The sequence below is a fragment of the Phyllopteryx taeniolatus genome, chromosome 14 (genome assembly GCF_024500385.1).
Source record: "Phyllopteryx taeniolatus isolate TA_2022b chromosome 14, UOR_Ptae_1.2, whole genome shotgun sequence".
NCBI lineage: Eukaryota > Metazoa > Chordata > Actinopteri > Syngnathiformes > Syngnathidae > Phyllopteryx > Phyllopteryx taeniolatus.
Window position 1 is genome coordinate 13,418,091 of NC_084515.1, and position 21,875 is coordinate 13,439,965.

At 40.1% G+C, this 21,875-nt stretch overlaps 1 protein-coding gene and 1 long non-coding RNA gene across 4 annotated transcripts in view; one reads left to right on the plus strand and one right to left on the minus strand.

The window, feature by feature from the left end:
- Nucleotides 1-14,092, minus strand: part of LOC133488566 (uncharacterized) — a 31,420-nt gene extending 17,328 nt beyond the window's left edge. The window contains exons 1-2 of the long non-coding RNA XR_009791690.1: nt 9,274-14,092; nt 322-493 (exon numbers count right to left, since the gene is read on the minus strand). This is a non-coding gene — a long non-coding RNA (uncharacterized LOC133488566). The remainder of the gene's footprint in view (nt 1-321; nt 494-9,273) is intronic.
- Nucleotides 14,093-19,528: 5,436 nt separating this feature from the next.
- The window catches only part of ralyl (RALY RNA binding protein like), a 45,085-nt gene continuing 42,738 nt past the window's right edge, over nt 19,529-21,875 (plus strand). Inside the window, exon 1 of one of the 3 annotated variants that reach the window (XM_061797689.1) lies at nt 19,529-19,666. The gene's annotated coding sequence lies outside the window, so the exon portion shown is untranslated. Of the gene's footprint in view, nt 19,667-19,724; nt 20,060-21,875 lie in introns of those variants that run through there. The other 2 variants (XM_061797687.1, XM_061797688.1) reach the window with 2 other exon arrangements.

A 21,875-nucleotide genomic window follows, 5' to 3' on the forward strand; every position in this document is an offset into this window, starting at 1 on the left:
AGATTTTGTTTTCTTGAGTGGGTAACAAGTTGAATGCCTTTAGAGACGCTCTTGTTTACACATGAACGAGTTAACCGCTGATCCCATTGGAACTCTGTTGCTAACCAAAACAGCAAAAAAATAAAATAAAAAGAAGGTAGAAATACCCATGGAAAAGTTTCTTTTGGGACTATAAAGCAGCTGTACTTGCACTTATTTTTTAAAGTTTTTAATGAGCACTTATGCACTAAATGTGCTGCAAATAAGCTCCTGTAATTACAGCAAGCCCCCCCCCACACACACACACACGGTGCCCCTCATTGCTTTTGCTAGAGTACTCACCATGGACAAACTGTACTGTAATGATATTCCTGCGGCGTGGAGGCCTCGCCGAGGCACAGTCAGCAAAAGCGTCCGTCCGTGCTGACTTAAGCAGGTCCCGCAAGTCCCCCAGGAGCCCTCTCAGTGTCTCCCTGCCAGCTTCCACGTTGTAGCTGCAAGTCAGCCAACGTTGCTGGAATGCCAACGGGGGGGAAAAAATTATGACGTGTGTGCAGCACTTTAAGATTGTTTATCATTGTTAAAAACAACAGTTTTGATCACGCCACGCTTTAAAAAAAAAAAAAGAAAAAGTAGTGGTTAGGGCTTTACGCTTGATACAGAGCAGTGACTAAATTGTATGTAAGATGAATTACATCCTAGTCTCAACTGAATCTGCCTAACAACAAATGATGGACAAAGAAAAAAAAAAGAATTTGAATACTGTACTTAAACAGCCAGTTTAATCTGTAAAATATCCCTAAAGTTTAACATCCAATCATACTTAATTACTAATGGGCTTTACAATTAATACAGAGCGGTGATTCAATTATGTATAAATCAGCCTTCTCTCACAGCCCTTTTGATTGTATATTTGGAGACATAACCTAGTACTACTGTTTATGCCAACTTCTTTAAATGGGCTAATTGTGCTCCACTAAATCTTCCTAGCAACAAGTGACGTTTCCAAGAAAGAAAATGGATTTGAATGCTGTACTTCTGTTTAATCAGTTTAAGCTGTAACATCACTGGAACATCCAATCATACTTAGTTACTAATGGTCAGTTAGTAATGGGCCACCACTGAGCCCCCTGGTCCCATTGCCTCTGGGTAGAAGAGTCAAACGTACAAAGGATCGTGTTGCGATCGATCTGACAATTAATTAGTTATGCCAGCAGAGACCATTAGCGGGAAATCTCGGTAGAGTGAAGGTATGTTATGATTATCTGTAGTCTAGATAAGTGATGAATACACGCTGTGTTGTGTATCTATTGATAAAATGTATGATTTGAAGAATAAATAAATTCATGCAATATAGCTTTCGTCTACTTGTTGAGCCTCTTGACAACTCACGATCGATTAGTTATGCCTGGAAATACCGGAAGCGGGCATTCTTGGTTGAGCTTCACCATTAACCTCCTTTCAGGTAGGGCAGGGGTGCCCAAGTCATTTTTGTCACGGGCCACATCGTAGTTATGACGTCCCTTGGAGGGCCGCTATGACTGTGAACCCGTATGAAGGAATTATCACCTCATATAATTCGATATACAGAACAAATTGATGAACAACTAATCAGAAGCCTCTGAAAACATGTTTTTAACTACTACATTTATTTTCAAAGCGGGATTGGAAACAAAAATTCTTGCAATATCTCAATATCGTTTCATTGGAACACTATGCTTCAGCTGCCCCCTGCTCCAGTGTGTTCCACTAACGTGTATGTCTTCACTGTGATGGTTAAATGCAGAGAACAAATTTCGTGTGCATGCATGCATGTTCATGACAATAAAAGATGGTTCTTCTTCTTCTTCTTCTATTAGTAGTTTTGATTAGCTTTCGCGGGCCACATAAAATGAGACGGCGGGCCGGATTTGGCCCCCGGGCCACCAGTTTGACAGATTATGATCTTGAAACAGGACTCATACTTGTTGTGGTGGGTTGGATGTGTCTTTAAAACATAAATTTTGTTTCGGGTGTTTTTTTTTTTTGCATTCCTTAAATACTGAGTCACTTGTTTTATACACGATATTAGCTGCTAGCTTAAAACTTGCCAGTCGGCGCGTGCACCACGTTAAGTGCGCATGCGCATACAATGGACATGCGTGTACTTCGATAGCGTACAACACGCATGCGTATGTATAAACAGTGTAGAACTAACATAATTTTGTTTTTCTTTATGTGCCCAAATACATTTGACCAAATGACAGCCTAATTGCTACACAATCCTCAGAAATACAGTCCCCCTCCAAAAGTATTGGAACAACAACTACAACTCCTTTGTTTTGGTTGTAAAAGTTTGGATGCCTTTTTCTGTAAATTGCCAGACGAAATGGTTTTGTATACTTCCGAATTCATTCTGCTGCTACCATCATGAGTTACATCATCAATAAAGACTTGTAGGCCCGTTCCAGAAGCAGCCATGACATTACCTCCACTATGCGTCACAGATGAACTTGTGTGTTTTGGATCACAAGCAGATGCTTTCTTTCTCTTGCTTTCCCCCCATAAACAGCTCTCTGGTCTTCATGTTTGCTTAACAGCAAATGCAGTCTGCACAGGTGAAACCCAAAGCCAAAAACAAGCACTATCTAATGTTTAAGCAATCAATCTAAAAGGCAACACCCGAGTAACTCGAAACACCCATTAATCACATGTTCCAATACCTTTGCTCACTTGAAAAGTGGGCGGCTTCAAACAAAAGGTGCTCTGTCCTGAGTTGTTTAACACATCTAAATGTAAATACGATGAAATAAAAGCTGGAATTTGGGACTTTTGTCTCATATTCATCCTTTGATCTGAAACCCAAATGTCTTCAGTGTACAACAAAAGCAAAGGACCGTATGTGGTTGGTTAGGCGTATAGTAACCTGCACCATACCCCGTGTCCCATTTTAAGTTCCCTCTGTGCCTTCGTCTGCCGCTCATCAATTTTGGCGTGACATTGACATCTGGGGGCTTGTGCCCGCGGGCCCTGACGTGTGCTGGCACTTGGATCGATGACAAAGGACGCCAGGGTGCCGTTGAAGGGGAGTATTGGGGGGACAGTCAAGATGGCCTCTGAAGGAGCCGTGCAGCATGCACAATTAAATTCACTGGGCATTGACGGCTGTTGAATTCAAATATCCATGTTAACATGGAGGACCGGCAGTGAATGAGTTGTCGACCGACCATTGATCACACACATCGGTTGACGTTTCTTTTTTTTATTTTTTTTAAAAGGGGTTTATGTCTGCTGCCCGACTCAATGTATTGAATAGTGGCAGACGTAAAAACACCTTTTTTTGTTACAGTGAAATATCTTGCATTATAAAAGCAGAGCCGCATTAAACTTTCATGTGTAGTTTAACAACTTGACAAGTTGAAGCCACATTCTCTACTCATGTATGCTAAGACGCGCCTGCTTGTAGTTACTGTTGCTAAATGTCAATCAAAGTGACCCAAGGAAATTACTGCAAACAAATCGAGAAACACATCATTGAGCAAAATTCAACTGCCGCATGGCCCGACGATGTTAAGGACGCGGTTCCTGTAAAGCTAGCTAGCTCTGTAATAACGATCATCTAATATAATTCAAAAGCAAAAGAACAACAAGCCTGTACAAATGTTGCAACCGTGGGCATGTAGCGCCCCTCGTACGATTAGCTTGCTAGCCCCGTGGAAAATAACTAGTCCTCACTTAGTAGAAGAAATTGACATTTTAGGTAACAAGTTAAAAAACAGCATAGCATTATTTTATGGATAATACAAGTACATTACCAACCACGGAGGAGACAAAACTGTGCTTGTTGATTTTTGATGGATTCAAATGACTATGCAAATGACCGCATAGCAATATACATTAACGGCGTACAATTATTTCATCGCTACTAACATTGCTCACCTCAGAACAGACAAAAAGGTTGCCTGTTTATTTTTAGGGATTCAATGACTAAAATGTGCCTGTTGCAATGACTATGCTGACAACGGCATAACTTCATCCATTCTCAAGCTAACACGACCTAGCATTATTTTACAGATAATAAAAGAAGATTGCTGATCTCATACAACAGAATTATTGCATGTACCTGAATTCATGCTTTAGGTCAGAAAAGGAATAAACGGTTGTTGCTGTTGTTCTTTGGGGGATTTGTGCGACCCATTCGTAGAATCTCCAGGCTTTTTCTTTTGGGAAATAAGCTAAATTTACCGCTTGATCTCAAGGCCATAACTCAGTGCCAGCTATGGCGGCACAAACGTCTTCCCAGCAAGCTGCACTGCATGGTCGTTTTAAAGATGTCAAACACTACAAATCTAACTGGAGTGGAGGAGTAAAAAAAAAAAAAATCTATATTTTACGACCCTGACTGAACATTTATCAGCGTATTGGCAAAACAACATTACAGAAGTTATAAGTTTTGTCTTATTTTCAGCAGCCGCAGACAATAGAATACATAGATGTGTTCTCAGTTATCGCCGTCATTATTTAAAAATACAAAGAGGGATGGGTTTTAAAATATCCAGCTGCAATTATTCTCCCATGGAAGCTGTTCCCTCCCCCCCGCCCCCTGAATAAAATTAGAAAAGGTTGCATTTATTAGTCGCAATGTTTATGCAAAAAAAAATAAATAAAATAGAAGCAGCAGTGGCCCACTTGCCCATGTTGTTATGAATTTCATTATATCTCTTTAAATTGAAATAAAAAACGAGGTTGTGATTATTTTTTTGCTGAAAAAAATATTTTTACTTTGGTTTAGGTGTTTTTTAAAAGTTGCGGTTTCAAAAATACAACATTAGGTGAAAAATACACAAATATGAGAAAGAAATACACAAATAATACAAAATACTATAGGAAAAAAATTGAAATAAACACATTTAAAAAATATATTACAAATACAAAATAGTAAATGAATAATGCAAAAATATTAGATATTTAAATATCTAATATTTATATGAAAATATATAATATTATCTAAATACAAATATTACAAATATTTCAAATATTACTTGAAAAACAACAGTATTAGATAAATACATATATTAGAGAAGAATTTCAAGAATTGGACAAAAAAATACTAAATATACACAAATAATACCATAGAATAATATTACAAACACATTATGACATAGATTATTTGAAAATACTTCCAACTATTAGATGAAAAATAAAATAAAACATCAGAAGAAAACTACACAAATATTTGGGGAAAATACACACATATCAGAGGAAAAAGTGGCAAAAATATTAGGCACAAATATACACAAATACAAAAATAGTAGGGATAAATATAAAAATAAGTTGAGAAGTTAAAAAAACAGTGGACAAATAAATCAGATGAAAATGCACAAAAATTAGAAATCAAAAGAAAAAAATATTTGAGAAAAAATGATAAAATATTAGATGAACAATATACCAACATTGGGGCAAAATTCGCAACTATTAGATGAACAATTTAAAAATATTAAACACAAGTAGGAGATGAAAAATATGCAAATTCGGTATTAGGTAAAAAATCCAAACATACCTGTATTGGAAAAAAAACAAAGAAAAATATCACTGTCACTCTTATGTCATGTCACGTCTGATGTTACCCTCATCTTTTCTGTCTGAGTGGCGTCCTCTTCTTCTACTTTGTCGTCTTTCACGCAGACTCATAGATTTCAGGATTTCCCGGACACATCTGCTGTGTGAAGGCTTTAAATATGTTATTCATTCATTGCGCATCGTAAACAGGGACCTCACATTGTAATACAATTGATGTGAGAGCACAACAAGAACAACAAAGAATTCATCAAGTGGCCCAGAAAGTGTTGTTTCTTGCCTGTGAAGTCACAAATATTCATATCTCATGCATACAAAATCACACCATTTCAAAGGAGTAAAAAGGGCTACTGATCAAGTTTGAAATCTTCCAGTCTCCAGAGCACAGTTTTAAAAAAATATATATATTTCCAGACAGAAGATGCCAGATAGATATTGACTCGTCAACGGAAAGCCTTTGAATAAAAACAAATCGAATGGAATTGTTTAAAAGTCTTGGTAAAAACATGACACACTTCTCCGTGCGTACTTGTTTGTATCCTTGCATTTTAAAAGGCAGCATTGCTAGCAATGTGCTCATCTGTCTCGGGGGTTGTATTGTATGATGAAAAGGTTTTGGAACCAGTGGCTGACTGCATCTTCTGTTTTCACGTAAAACAAAATAAAAAAGAGAACTCCAGTCAAATGGCTCAAAAGTGTACAGTTGTGGAGCTTCATTAACATTGTCTGAAAACCTCAAAAGTTAAATAAACAACTCCACAAATGTGTTGCCAATGCTTCTAAGAGCCGTTCCCAACCTCAAAACCAAATCTACATAAAATGCAGACACTTGATCGCTAAGGCGATGCGATCCTCCTCATATTAGCTTGAATCCCTCCAAAAATCACCAGGCACACGTTTGTCTTCTTCAGCGAGTAAACAATGCACTTCTATTATCTTTAAACTAATGACAGGCTGTTCCCAGATCATTAATGGATAAAGCCGTGCCGTCGTCCTCACATCTCGTCGGTAATCAACAGGCACACATTCCCCCCAAGGTAAGCAGCACACTTGTATTATCTGTAAGAAAAATGAATGCTACGGTGTTGTTAGCCTGTTACAGAATAAGGTAAGGCTGATGTCCGTGTGCCGCATGTGTCGCTTTGAGCTTGTTGCAAATGGCTGTCCTTAGAAAATGTGAACAATTCATATATTCAGACCATTGTATTACGCAGATACAATTGCGGTAATAATGGTTAGCATTATTTCAGAGCTTCTCGGGTTTGGAAGCGGCTGCCTCCCAAACCCTGAACTAGCTCAAATCGCTAACATTATCTTCCTTAGGCGCACTGTCGGCTCCAATTACCGGAGACAAATTCCTTGTGTGTTCTTTGGACATACTTGGCAAATAAAGATGATTCTGATACGTTTTTGGGTAGAAGCGACATTCAGCCAACCGTAGCCAAGCTGTAGCAATAAAGTAAATACGGTACATACCGTAGCTTTTGTTTTACAAGTACACTTAATTATATTTATAATTTCATATTTACCTGTGGCTGAAAAAGAGAAATGTTGAGAGTCTCCGTCATGGAAAGGCTCGAGTGCAGTCAACGAATGAATTCAAAAGCCTCCTTTTATTTCTTGCCCGACTATACAGCTAATACAGCTCCAGCGGCTAGCGCGATCTGCTTTTCCCTTCAGAATCGCGACATGTTGTTTGTGCTTCAATGAAAACATAATAAGAGTACAGACTGGTACAGTTTGTGGCGCCTCAAAACGTTTCCCACGGCGGGCCCCCAAATTGTGGTCCTCAAAATCAAACAATCTTTCAAGGCCATTCCATTGTTGACTTTGACATAAAAGGAAAATCTACAATAAAGCAAACCAACCAAGATGGAGTTGGATGTTAGGAGAATCAGTCGCCTTCCACCACAGCTTGTTAAAATTCACAACACATTTAGTGGTGGGTCAATTGTTCAGAAAGGACAACAGAGGCGAGCTGACTTTTGTCTAAGGCTTTTTTTGTATGTGTGTGAAGAAAGTAATTGTGTTTGTGTTCTTCTATTCCTACTACGAGCGAAGACCCCCGTGTAGCGTGTGTTTGCCTCTGCTCACAGCGGGACGGCTCCAGTGCGCCGGGGGCCTCGAGGTACATACTAATCGTATAGTTGCTGGCTCCTCACTAAACCCGTTTCCACAGTAACGCCAATGTAATACATGCGGCACTTGTTCCGTTTTAGGTGGACTGATTGAAAGATTCTTTACTTGTGAAAGGGTTGATCTTAAAAGCCGACACTTAACGGAAGACTGCGACTTCGCTATGGATTTTCTATTCTTGTGGCTTTCAAGCTCCATTCGGTAGCATGCTTTTTATACAGATTAGGATTTCTGACCCTCTCAAAATATTAGAAATACCAGAAGGACAGCATTATATTTGGTATCTTTAACGGGTGTTCCTTTACGATGTTAATAATGGGTAAGAAATGTCAATAAAATAGTGGAAAATTTGGAGAAAAAAACATCTTTTGCTCCTAGAATTGTCTTCAATTGAATTGAATTTGTTGAATTTGTTCGCATTTTATAAATATGGAGGGTTTATTGTGCCGAAAATAAATAAGTATAATGGCAATTAAATACAATAAGAAAATGTGAAATAGTAATTTAAATATTCATTAATTACCGGTAATTAATACTGAATATTATATTAAACTTGCAGTATTAACAATTTATTTCAGGATCGATGTATATATTTTATGACCTTATTAGTTGTTTAAGATAATTTATATTAATTGAATTGCATTATTTTATTCAAAACCTTTGAACTATTTTACACACACACGCTTTGACAATCTCGCTTGTCTGCTCAGTGTTGGATTCTTACAGATTCTTCGTCTGGTATATTGGAAGAGTTTCATTTCGATGGCTTTTGAACCATTTTTTCCTATAAAAAATAAATAAAATAAATTCTTTTGACCTAAAGCATTCTACTCCTGTTATGTGATTGCTTGACACTGGTTGGCCTATATATTGTATACCGGGTCCGATGTGCAATTAAAATCTCCCGCAACCAAAAATTCTCCAGTTAGCCGAGAGAGACTAAGAAATCATTATTTTAAAGCTATTTAAACCTAATTTTAAACCCTGACACTGGATTGCAACCCTAATTTGAAAAAAAAAAACAATTACTGTCTTGGAAACCTAATTTGAAACCATAAACCTAACATGAAACCCCAAACCGCACTTGAAAGCCTAATTTACAATCCTAATCCTGGTTTGAAGTCCTAACACTGTCCTAAAACCCCAATATCAAAGCCTAATTTGAAATCCTAACCCTAGTTTGAAACGCCAATTTTAAACCCTGACAGTGACTTACAACCCTAATTTAAAAAGAAAATCACTGACTTGGACACCTGATTTGAAACCGTAACCCTGGCTTGAAACGCCCAACCGAGGCATGAAACCCTAAAATTGGCTTGAAACCGTAACCCTGGTTTAAAGCCCCAATTTCAAACCCTCATTTTAAACCCTGACCTTGGTTGGCAACCCTAATTTCAAAAAAAAAATGACTGGCTTGGAAACCTAATTTGAAACCCCAACCCAGGCTCTAACCGCTAATTTCCAACCTTAACCCTGCCTTAAAACCCTATTATTAAAACCCTACACTTAGGTTGAAACCCTAACCCTGACTATAAACACCTCGGTACCACACCGAATGCGCCGCGCTGCAAAATTTAAACAAATGCACCGTTTCACCCCTACCTGGTGTTGTTTGGCTCCCTTTTCCAGGGACGTTCTGTGCTTTTCCAAAATCTTTGCGTGTGAGATGACCGGATTGGTGCCGGAAGGCAACGGCGCAGTCAAACAGATGCTCGGCAGATGTCAAGAGCACGACACGCGAGCCGGCAACTCACTTTTTGTTTAACGGGCTGCTGAAGACCTGCCTCGCAGCGGCTGCCAGTCAACACGGCGCGTTGCCCGACACGGCCGAGTGTGCGTCTCCTTCCTGCGAATCTGCAGCGCCTTTGCAACTCGGCAAAAAAAAAAAAAACAAGTTATACTTTCTTGGCAAGTTTCTTTTACAATAACAACTTATTGCCAAAAATATATGGGTTAGGAGGCCTTTATTTGTACAAATGCATTGCAATCTAAATGTGTTAGGGAGAAATGCATAGAAACAGAACACACAACAGAATCTACTGGAACTCTAATCGTCGTAAAAACAAACAAACAAACAAACAAACAAACAAACAAACAAACAAAAACACCATCTTTAATACTGTGCAGGGAACGCAGACATTAAGTCTCTGTTCTTGAATTAATCCAGAAGACTGTTTAACTGCGTTGGTACTCTGGCTTTCCAAAAAGCCGCATGTTGAATCATACTGTTGGACCAGCCAGGACACCTCTGGTCATATCTTACATTTAGCATCAGCGCTAGTGTGACTGTGTGCTGTGCTTCTGACACAACTTGAAAAAAAGATCTGTTGCTATTCCTTTCACTCTATTATGCTGTTCGAACATTAACAAGTTCTGCCAGCGCTCATCATGTACCTTCATTAGCCAAGCTACTTTAGCTTTCCTGACCGTGCTTTTGTTTTATTTAGAAAACATTGCGTCTTCCCATAACGTCCACTGCGAAGTGAGTTACACGTAGATAAGTGAAATAATTATATCATTTCAAGTTTGAAGGTTCTAAATTTGAACCAAGGCTTTGTTTATTTTGAGCTGCTTAGTAGCCTTTGTCGGCTCAGTATGAACTTGTCAACAAATGCGCGTTTGTGCCCTTTAAATAAATCACGTCACATATATTGAACATGTTTAACATTTACGATTGTCCGCCATGAGCGAATGAGGGAGGAAATATTACTCTTAATACACTCCAACACCACAGGATAATCTCTCCGGATAATATTTTAGAGGCTTCTGACTATCGGGCCTTTACTGACGTTGATCGCAAGGTAAGGAAAATGCTCCAATTTCCCCCTATGGTCGGTGTGTATGTATCTTAACACTCCCCGCACCGCAGCATAATCACTCAGGATAATCATTCAGAGACATCTGACAATCATGCCATTGGTGACTTTGACCACAAGGGAGGAAAAATGCTCAAATTTAGCCAGACTGTCAGTATGTGTGTTGTACTCTGCTTTAGTGTCACTTTAAATGTGATAAAAGCTACTGCATACAAAAAAACAAAACAAAAACAAGGCATGATAGCATTATTTGAGCTGGCATTAGATTGCAGACTCACAACCAGGCTGTCAATCACTTTATAAGAGCCTGCTGATTTTGTATTTTTTTTTAAACAGAAAAAAAATCAGTATCGGTCTTTTTTCTCTGGCAGCATGATGGAGAAATGCACCAACACAGGGAGTTGAAGAATGCTGTCAGGAAGCATGCAAGCTCAGTTGCACCCTTGACAGACTTAGATTTGCATACATTACTGTTTCTCAGCACTTTTTTTCTGCTCATGATACGCAAAGGCGCTACATTTTGCGTAATCACACAGAAACAGTCGGAGGCGTTTCTGGCGTAAACCACCGAGTGACATTTGGTGAGAGACTGGAGTTTCTTTTTCATCTTTGACACTAACGAGTTCTCAGCAGCGAAGCAGCCCACCCATTAGCAGTGCATGCTCGAATCGGTCCTCGTAGCTCGTTGAGAGGGTGAGGAAGCTGTTCTGTTTAAGATTTGTACTCTCATGTCATCTCTTCACGTAGCTCGACACGTGTGTTTTATTGTATTTATTTATTTTATGCCTTATTTGTTGTTTCTGTGCTTTATCATGACGCTGACAGCGCTTTGTAATGCTGTGCTATGCGTACCCCAAATGACCCGCCTGCTGATTGCTGGCTGAACACGCACACACGCATGCACACGTGCACACGCACACACACACACACACACAAGGAATTGCTTTGGTCTCTGATAATCAGTTCCAGCGTTAAGGGAACACAATAATAATGCCTGCAACACACACACACACACACACACACACACTCATCTTCGTCCTACTTCTTTATAGGACACTCCTTAAAATTCAACCTTTCAACGACATATTATGAACATAACAGGACTATTAATATAATATTTACAGTATATTTCAAGCATGCTCATTTAAGATACTAAATATTTTGGGTTTAATGTTTCATGCATTGAGACCTTTTTGTTACGGAACATTTAGAATACAGTACTGAGTTCCCAAATGAGACATTAGGTAAGGCACACGGATGGACGGACATACAGGCAGCTATCTCAGTTGTAGTTGGTTGGTCAATTTCCAGACAGAAGGATGGATTGTAGTATGTAGGCTGTTAAGTGGATGGATGGATAGACAGACGGATAGAATCGACTGATAAAAAGACGGGCAGATAAAGCATATTAGGTCGGTAGGTGAAACAAAGGACAGATACATAGATGGTTGGATTGCTGGACGGACATATTTAGTAGCTAGGTTGGAAGGTGGATGGTTGGTAGGTGGTTGGAAGTTTGTAGTTGTTTGGTTGGTGGACCAAAGAACAAATGGACAGATGGTTGGATTGATTCACAGACATAGTAGGTAGGTTGTTAGGTGGACACACAGATAGGTCATAATAAGGTTGGCAGGTGGATGGACAGGTAAGTCGTAGTAGGGTTGGCGGGTGGACCAAAAGACATATGGACAGATGATTGATTAGTGGAAGAACACTGGAGTCAGCTGGGTTTGTAGAAGGACCGAAAGGCAGATGGTCGGATTGATGGATGGACATAGTAGGTAGGCTGCTAGGTGGACGGAGAGGCAAACAGATAAGGTCATGAAAGGTACTGTCACTAAGTTGTTAGGTGGAGACAGACAGATGGGTCGTAGTTGGTAGGTGGGTTGTCAGGTGGCTAGATAGATAGGTCTTAGTAGGTTGACTTGACTAATAGGTGGGGAGGTGGACCGAAGGACAGATATTTGGATTGATGGATGTACGAACACTAAGGGTAGCTAGGTTTGTTTGGTTGGATTGATGGACGAACATAGTTGGTAGGTGTATGGATGGACAGAAAAACAGTTAAGGTATCCAGTTTGGCAGATGCATGGACAGAAAGGTCGTAGGAGGTTTCAGGGTCGACCGAAGGACAGAAGGACAAAGGGTTGGATTGATCGACGGACATGGTAGGTAGCTAGGTTGGCAGTTGGACGGACAGATAGGGCATAGTAGGTACAGTCGGTTAGTCAGTAGTCTGCTATTTTGGTAGGCGAACGGACAGACAGATCGATCCAGTGGATAGCACCATTCATCAATCCGTGTAATGGTCAGTGTTGACCTTCCCAGCATTGAGTCTTTCTTCAGAGTGACGCGGCCCTGGTGTGTCCAGTCTAGAAAACATGCTCACTTTCAATTGGACCTCGTTGCTGTTGTCGATGCAAATCGGAGTGGACCTTCACGCTGATCGATACGCGCGAGAAATGATCTTTTCCCCGCAGACTCGTCAATGACATGGGTCTATTAATACAACACTCCCCTCCAGTGCTTCTACTCTCAATTGAAAATGTAAAAGCACAGGTAGCAAAAGTACTCACACACTGTACTTAAGTAGAAGTACAGATACTTGTCTAGTTCTGATTCAACCCCCGCACTCAAAAGTAAAGAGACTGACAGGTATTTAAGTACAAAAGTAAAAATATACTTTTTGTTTTGTTTTGTTTTACTGTCAGGTACATACAATCGTGATTTTGATAACTTGGCAAAAGGAAAACAAACCTCTGCACACAAACTCTATTAACTTAGCCGACTATATACTATATCTCCTAGTACCTACCGAAAGGAAGGGAGAAAAAACACATCGCGTTGTTTGAGACCTAGCGAGCATTGGCCGGAACTTTATGCTAGCAAAAACAGAAAATGCTATGCAATGCTACGCTGCTGCTTAAAAGCAGGAAGCTGATGATTCATCATGCATGACAATCCATCCCAGTGAGAGAGGCGACGAATAACGGGATTACTGTGTTTTTATTGTTTTTTTCTACTTCATTTATGTTGTTATTTTTGCCTCACAACCATTTAAACCTCCATTACGGAGCATCCGTGCTCTAATTCTGCATCCGTTGAAAGTGATGCCGCATTCGGGCTGTGGATGAATTCAGTTATTTTTTTTTTTTGCATCAAAGCGCAAGTGATAATTGAGCGTCGCCTGGTGGATTCAGTGGCTGCGTTGTTAAAAACAAAAACGCCACTTTGTCTCACTTGTATTTACTCGAGACTTCCTGTTATAATCTATAATGGCTGCGCAAAAGCACCAGCAGCAGGTTTGGCGGAATAGATGCAAGGACTGGCCGGCGCTACAAATCTCGGACGTACTTACTATAGATCTCTATGCCGGTGACAGGTCATTTAGGTTCATTACCCGTCGGGGGCCGATGATGATGAGCTGTGAGAGCCCGTCTTGGCGGGGCGGGGGCCAAGGGCTGGCGTCACTCTCTCCTTGTGTGTGACAAACGAGTCCCGGGTCTACACTCGGCTGTTTGAATTATGGAAGTGGGTGTGCAAGACTGCTGACCGCATGTTGACCCCCGGGGCAATGGCGAACGGTGAGGGATGGTCTGTGTCAAACCTTCAGCCTTGTAAGAGAGAGCCAGACGGACAGAAAGTGCGAGAGAGAGAGGGAGACAGCTTATTAGTGGCATCATGACTTTACAACCAACACAGTTTTCAATAGCCTATACTGAAGCGTTTGTATATTCTTTATTCACATACCTGTTGCCACATTGATGATAGTTCATACTGTTGCTTCTATTTCCAACTGCATATTTGTGGTTGAGCGACTAAAGATATTTTGTAGCCGGCTATACAGTGAAGAATTTCGAGTCGCAGTCGATTCACGGACGACGTCCTTGGTATTTCTTCAGCATAGCACAGCAATGCCCATCCTTTTTTCCATGTAAAGACATATTTCAATAGAGAGGGATGTAAAAAAATAGGGCAAAATGAAAACAAATTATGAAAAATACAACTGATCATCACGGGCGAATGTAGTGATTGTAATTTGTGGGAGCCGTGTGCGCAACCGTCACTTTTGTTCAGTGAAAAAAAGAAAAAGAAATAAGAAGAGCAAGCGGTTTCAACACAAATCAAAGTTATTTGTTGGCAGTTAACGATCACCACGGTGGGTTACAGAGACAGAGACACATCTTGTCTTAAATATACTATCGTTGCTCTTGGCGCTGATTGGCTATTACAGCTGCAGTCCGCTAAAACGTCCTTATACTGTCTGCCATCTCATGGAAGAGCATTTAATTGTTCTGCCTACATAGATACATTATTATTTGTAGTCAATAAATAAATAAATAATAATTTTCAAACCATCCATCCATCCATTTTCTGGGCCGCTTCTCCTCACTAAGGTCGCGGGTGTGCTGGAGCCCATCCCAGCTATCATCGGGCAGGAGGAATTAAATGAAATCGGATAATTCCCTTTGACAATCACTGTTATAGCTAATGTGGGTGTGAAAGCAAAGCAAGCTATGGGGGAACAAACACAATATAGGTGACAGAACCGAACCTGACAAAATGCCGAAAAAGTGATGTTTGTTGCCATTTTTGCAATTCAAAGTAGTCTGTCGTACAATGTTAAAAAGTCAAAGCTACCTCTTCATGTTCATGCAGTTGCATTTAGAGCAAGCTTGTTTTGACTAGTTTCTCACAGCCCACAGAGCTGTGATAAATTCTGTCAGCTATTGTCTTTGGGAAGTACTTTGGAAAGATGAGCAGCGTATCAAGCATTCAGCTCACACGGGTGGAACAATGATGCCTTAATGTCGCGCAAAGACAGCGGGCAGAACACTTGGTAGTCAAGCAAAAAAAAAAAAAAAAAAAAAACAGGGCCCAGGTGCACGTTTGACAGGGAGGGCGGCCGAGGCAGCGCATCTAATCTAATTAAGTCATTGATGGCGATTTATCTGATAAACGACGGCAGCTCAGCGGCAGCCTGAAGAATGTCACGGGTCTTAGTTTCTCAGAGGAACGCCACCGATCTCGCAAACGTCAACATGTAAGCGCATTAAAGGTTACGCGCCGTCAACCCGCGTGCGGGGGCACGTGAGTCGCATGTGCACATCCCCTCGGAAAATGCAACGGAACAAACGGCATACTCGAACGGCACTGAACTGTCCCAAGGCACAACAATAATGTTATGGCGTGCTATTCGCGGGGAATAGGGACCGAGCCGTGCCGCGATTAGGGAAAAAACAGAGCAATTGATGCACGGAAATTAGGAATTGTAGTGTCTGGGTACATACATGTGCCTTTAAGAGGCGGGGCCTGGTGGGGTGGCGTATAATGTGTGAGTGTCGGGGCGTGAGCTGTAGCCGACAGCAGCTCATGCGTTTGAGTGTTCATTAAGACTTTCTGTAACTTCTGAAAATAGGTAGTGAATTAGTGACTGGCGGACCATGACTAGGCGGGGCTTCACTATACTGTATATGAAATATTCATATTTAAAAGTTTCAGCAATGTTCTTTGGGCCCAACAAAATGGTGTGGCGTTTGAAGTAGCTTCAGTTAATGTGGAAGGCAGCACACAAACAAATTCAAAAATGCTCGTTTTTTTTTTAAAGGTAAAATGCACGGCTACTCACCCACACAACAAACACTAACCTTCGCATCAGGCTCACTAAGTGTGCTTTGCGTGCACCTCACATCTCACATTCTTCTTTTTTTCTGTCATCTGTGGCAGCATAAGCACCACTCAACATTTCGTGGGTAATTCAACATCCATTAAAATGCATTTCTTTTCCCGGCCTTGGACAAAAGCTATACATTCGCAAACATTTATGCACCACTCACATTTGGTTGTGATGCATTATTGGCGTTTGCCCACATACACAAAGAGGAGGGGGTGGGTGGGGGGGGGGCTCAACAGCTGCTTTGCCATTAATGTTGCATCGACTGTCCTGCTGCCCACTATATAATTACAGCTCTTGGAGCGTGCAGATTCATGACTCAACCCGAGGCTCTGAATAAGTCTGATCTGGCGTTATGAGGAGGAGACTAGGGGGCTTGCAAATCGTCCACACGCTGCAATCCCCCCACCCCCCTTGCCTGAAGATGCATATCCGGGCCGAGGAAGATGAGCTGCTTGGGCCATTCACTCAGAGCTCAGGACGCAAGCCAGTGAATTACAACGCTTGCATGTGTGTGTGTTAGATAGAGATGAACGGATACTGTCCGGGATCTGCTTAGGTTGTAGCCGCAGGGAGTTTCTACGCCATTTTCGAGCTGGCATAAGAGACCAAACAATGCCAAAGGTAAAATCCACCTCAGCATTTCAATTGTTTCATTCCAGTTTGACGCTTGTGTGGACAGTCTTTTCCTAAATCCCTGAGTTGGATTGTGTGTATTCAGCATGCACGCCTCAGGATATGCGACTTCCAGTTTACTTCTCAGAAGACATCGCTCCATGGAACAGAAGCACGGATGGAGTCTCAGATTGTTTGGTGTGTTCACCCTTGTGTTCATCCAACCGTAACACATTTTCCCACGTGTGTTTGGGATATTTCATGGTCCGTTGAAATCAAAGATGAATTGCCAATAATTTCAAAAGTTAGGTTAGGCACAAACACAACACCGCTCACCACTAAAAGAACACCATACGTGCTGTGAAGCATGGTGGTGGCAGCATCATGCTTTGGGGCTGCTTTTTCTTCATCTGGAACTGGGTTCTTTGTCAAGGTGCAGGGAATTATGAAGAGTTCTGAATACCAGTCCGTCCGTGTTAGCGCAAAACCTTCCGGCTTCTGCTAGAAAGAAAGAAAATACCAGGAAAAGCCTACTAGAACATCAAGACTTTATTTGGGGTTCATCAAGAGGCACTTAAAATGCCCCATTTAACATGAGTTTTAAATGTGATTGGTCAATTCTGAGCTCAGCCACATCCTGTCAAAAGAGGGTGTGCACACTTGTGCAACCACATTATTTCCTTCGTTTATTTTTACTTCCCCTGCCCTGAAAACATTTGTTTGCAAATTGAGTTGTAGGGGTTTATAGCCCACATTAATGGTTTTATTTTTATTTGAATTCTGTTGTTAACCAAAACAGCAGCACAAATACAATAAACCTTGCAGTAGACTGACGTGTGGCCGCTCTGCAACGTTGTGTGCCTCCATGTTTATATCCCGCAGCGAACATGTCTCCAGTTTAAAGACACTATTGTTTACTGCCGAGTCCATTTGAAGTCCGTTGCGAACCAAAACGGTGGTTTCCTACTTTTCTTCTGGCATTAGTACCATCTTGTGGCATCGTGGCGCATTACAGAAAGCGCACAAAAATAGGCAAATAGATGAGAAATAGAAAAATAGAAAAAAAATGCAATTAAGTGAATTCTAGTCTTAAGTTTGTTTCTGTGGTCAACATGTACTCTCTCCTGTTTGCTGCATGGCTGCCAGATGTCATCGCAACACATTGTGGACAGGCTGAGGAGAGCAAGCACAAGCAGAGCTGTTTCTCATCCGACCTGGCCTAAAGCCCCCCCCCATTGATTATCAATATTAACCCCGGGCTCCTTAGAAACTCACTTGATTCATTCTTTAAGTAGTTTTTAATGAGAGAGCCCCCTTTGTAGCCCAGAGGTATAAATGGATATATCGATTATGTGTGGAGACCCTCTTACTCAATTTGAGGGGAGGGTTGGGGAAGTGATGCTGCCTTCAGGGACCTTCTAATTAGCAAAAGCATCAAGGACACATCAGCTGGCAGAAGCACCGAGCCCGTAATGACGACACCTTTTATTAACTGTACAGTACGTGTTTAAATTCATATTTGCCCTTAACTAATACATGTAATAAGTATACAATACGATACAATTAAAATGAGGTCAAACCACTCACCTTTAGAGACATACATGAGGGATTGGTGCAGAAATTAATATACATACATCCATTTTTTGATGGCGCTTGTTTTCACTAAGGTGGCAAGTGAGCCAATTTTAGGTGACTTTGGGCGAGAGGTCGCTGGCCAATCGCAGGGCTCGATAGACAAACAAACATTCACACTTGCATTCACAGCAATGGACAATTTAGAATCTTTCACAGAACCTAACATGCAGTTTTTTGTATTATTAGTGATTTTCATCAAATATTGATTTTTGTTTCCCGAATATTCTTTTTTAAAATCTATTGTTGTCATAATATATTTGCACAATTCTTAGTGTATTTTGTCCTACTTTTTGTATGTGTGTATGTATGTATGTATGTGTGTGTATGTATTCATATATTTATCGTTTGTAATATGATTTTATTTTCAATTTTTTTTCAAATAGTTTTGTATTATTTGGCCAATATTTGCCGATTTATTTTATATATTGTAGTACTACATATTATTTTTTATCGTGATACCTTTTCATAATTTGTGTATTTTTTCCAGAATATTTTTTCTTTTCTTTTTTTCTTATATTCTTGTATTTTTTTTAAATCGTTTTGTATTTTTGTGGTAATGGTTTTGTATGTCTTTTGTAGCTAGTGTATTTCTTTTTCTTTTACCAATTTTACTATTTTTATTTTTCAAAAATGATTTTTTCTTTTCTTTTTTCCAAATAGATTATTTTGAATTCTTTTGTCAATATTTACATATTTTTTATTTTACATTTTGTAATCCAGTATTTTCTAATATTTGTGTCATATCTTTTTCCCTCATTTGTGTTCCAATATTTGTCTACACTTGGTCTATTATTGTATTATTTGGGTTGGGAGAGTTACTTTAAAACTGTATTCCAATACATTTTTTATTTTTTGTTTTTTTTTGTATTTTCATTACGTAACACCAAGCCTGGTGATAATTGAATGGTACATATAGTGTCAATCAAAAGTGACCATTTATGATCTTTTGTCGAGGCTGATTTTTGTGTGTGTTTTGGCTCTTCTTATGTGTACCTAATGATGTGTCCAGAGGGTGTGTAGTTACATATCTGGATGTTCCATCCATTCATTCATTAGGAGCGAAGGAAAAAAAAAAAAGACGACCAAATGAATCCACGTGCCTGTACGTCACCATCCACACAAGCGTGGCCCCTCCTGAGTCACGTGATGCCAGCGCCGGCTGATGCTGCGAGCAGCAAGCGGACACACTGGAGAGAGTGTCAGCCTGCCTGCGAGCCAAGCAACCGCCACGTTTCTTTTTCCATACTCCCGCTCGGTGAGTACATCATTTGATCTCACGTTTTCTTCTCTTCTTGTTTTTTTTCTTGTTTTGTTGTCGGTGTTCGGCCCACGGCTGTGTACGCATGCAATGTTTTCAATTCATCTTGCACGTCCACGCAGGACACATACGTGCCCGTGGAACCGTTTTGGAGCTGCTCGCCTCTTTCAGCAGCATCCAGCTTTTGCTCCATCTTCCGCCCCTGGTCTCTACTGTGGCTCCTTTTGCGTTGATTTTGGAGGCAATTTTACTCAGACTTTTTTGAAAATTGTTTTTATTTTTTTGCAATGTCGGTGGTGGAAATGGAAAAGATTTTTGATTTTGGAGGATTTAATTATTTTCCAGCAGGTGACAATGGAACTTTGCTGGAGTTCTTCATGCCGATGCCAGGTGAACTTTTGTTGGATGACTGCACATTTTAACACATACACTGCCATTGACGGCTTTAGAAGTCAAATATCCATGTTAACTGGGAAGGCTGGCAGTGAATGAGTTAATTAGTTTTTCTTAAGGGGACATATTATGGGAAAATGTTTTTTTTTTAGAAAACAAAAATATTAGAAAAAAATATATAATTCTTTTAAAATAAAAATAGAATACAAATCAAATATAAATAACATTTTGGAAAACCCCACATCAAAGCAGTATGACAAATATGTTAGAACATACAAAATACATTAAAAACATACTTGACAAAATATGAGAACATAATACATAAATACACAAAGATTAGAACAAAATAAAATATTTTTGAAAAAAATACCCCAAAATATTGAGCAAAAATACACCTGTATTGATCGCAACATGGTATTCTAGTGGTTAGCACGTTTGCCTCACAGTTCCGTGGTTCCGGGTTTGAATTTCTACTATGGCCTTGTGTGTGGCGGTCCCATGTTCTGGCCGTACCTGCGTATGCTTTCTCGTAATGATGTAACATTGTCTTAAAGTGTAATTCAGCAAAACTTGGTGAAGTGCTGCCCCCACAATTGAAAATATATTCCATGCTTTTACAGCTTTAATGGGCACTTGCTTTTTTCAGCAAACGCTTCTGCAAGTAGTGGCCGCAACCCCTAGCTGCGACCGTGGTCATCTGGATGATTAGCGCAGTACTCTCTGCATTGGCCCCGCAGTAGAATGGGACGGAGTGAGCAGTGGCAACACAGACCGATTTCAGCGAGACAAAAAAAAGAAAAAAAAAAGAAAGGAGTGTGCTATCATTCTGAATCATTGAGGTATTTTGAAATATGCATGTCAGCTGTTTTAAATTGTGAAAAAAAAATGCACAGTATGTATCCTTTAAAATATGAACAATATAAACGAAGGAAAGTGTTCTTTTATTTTAATTAAAGATGGACATAATCGGGGTTTAATTGATTGTCATTTAATAGTGTCTTGAAGCAATGAGTTAATATGGAGTACAATACTTGGCTGGTTGATTCACTCTCAGTTAGTTTCCTGTCTAAGGAAGACCAATGAGATGTTAAACTACATCCATGCTACAGCACAACTCCTCTGGGCCAAATTATTATAATAGAGATCTAGGAATAATGTGTACATAATCCCCCCTCCATCGCTGGGGTTACATTGCAGACCACCCCTGCAATAACTGAAATCCGTGATATAGAAATACCTTATTTAAAAGAAATATGTATAGGCATGTTTTTTATAGCATTTACGGCACTTATATAATATAGTAAGAGACAGCAAGAGCAACGGATACAAATATTGTACAGTGTCAAAAAAAAAAATAGAGTAACAACTTCAATAACGCTTAAAAAAAACAATCCGCATTATAGCGTGACCGCACAGTTTATTATGTTTGCACAAATGTCAGAAAGCAGATGCAGCGTGGAGCAGTTTCAGGATATCTGGCCCAGAGGAGGTCTCAGACACTGATCTTTCAGACACTGCCCACATGCAAATGTACCAGCGTCATAAACATACCACAGGAAGAGAGAACCTAATGGATCAAGACGCGTAAACAGCACAAGGACGCACAACACCAACGAGAGTCCTTTTTGTGTGAATTATTTTCATGCTTTACCAGACGCTTCCAGGTTGCATACTGACCTAGCAGTCACCTCCTAGTAATCCTATTAGGACAAGCTTGACTCTGCTACAATTCACCGAGGCAAGGGACGCAATTGAAATAACTTAAGCAATTATGCTATTAGGCTAATGATGTATAAGTCATTTTTGAAGATTT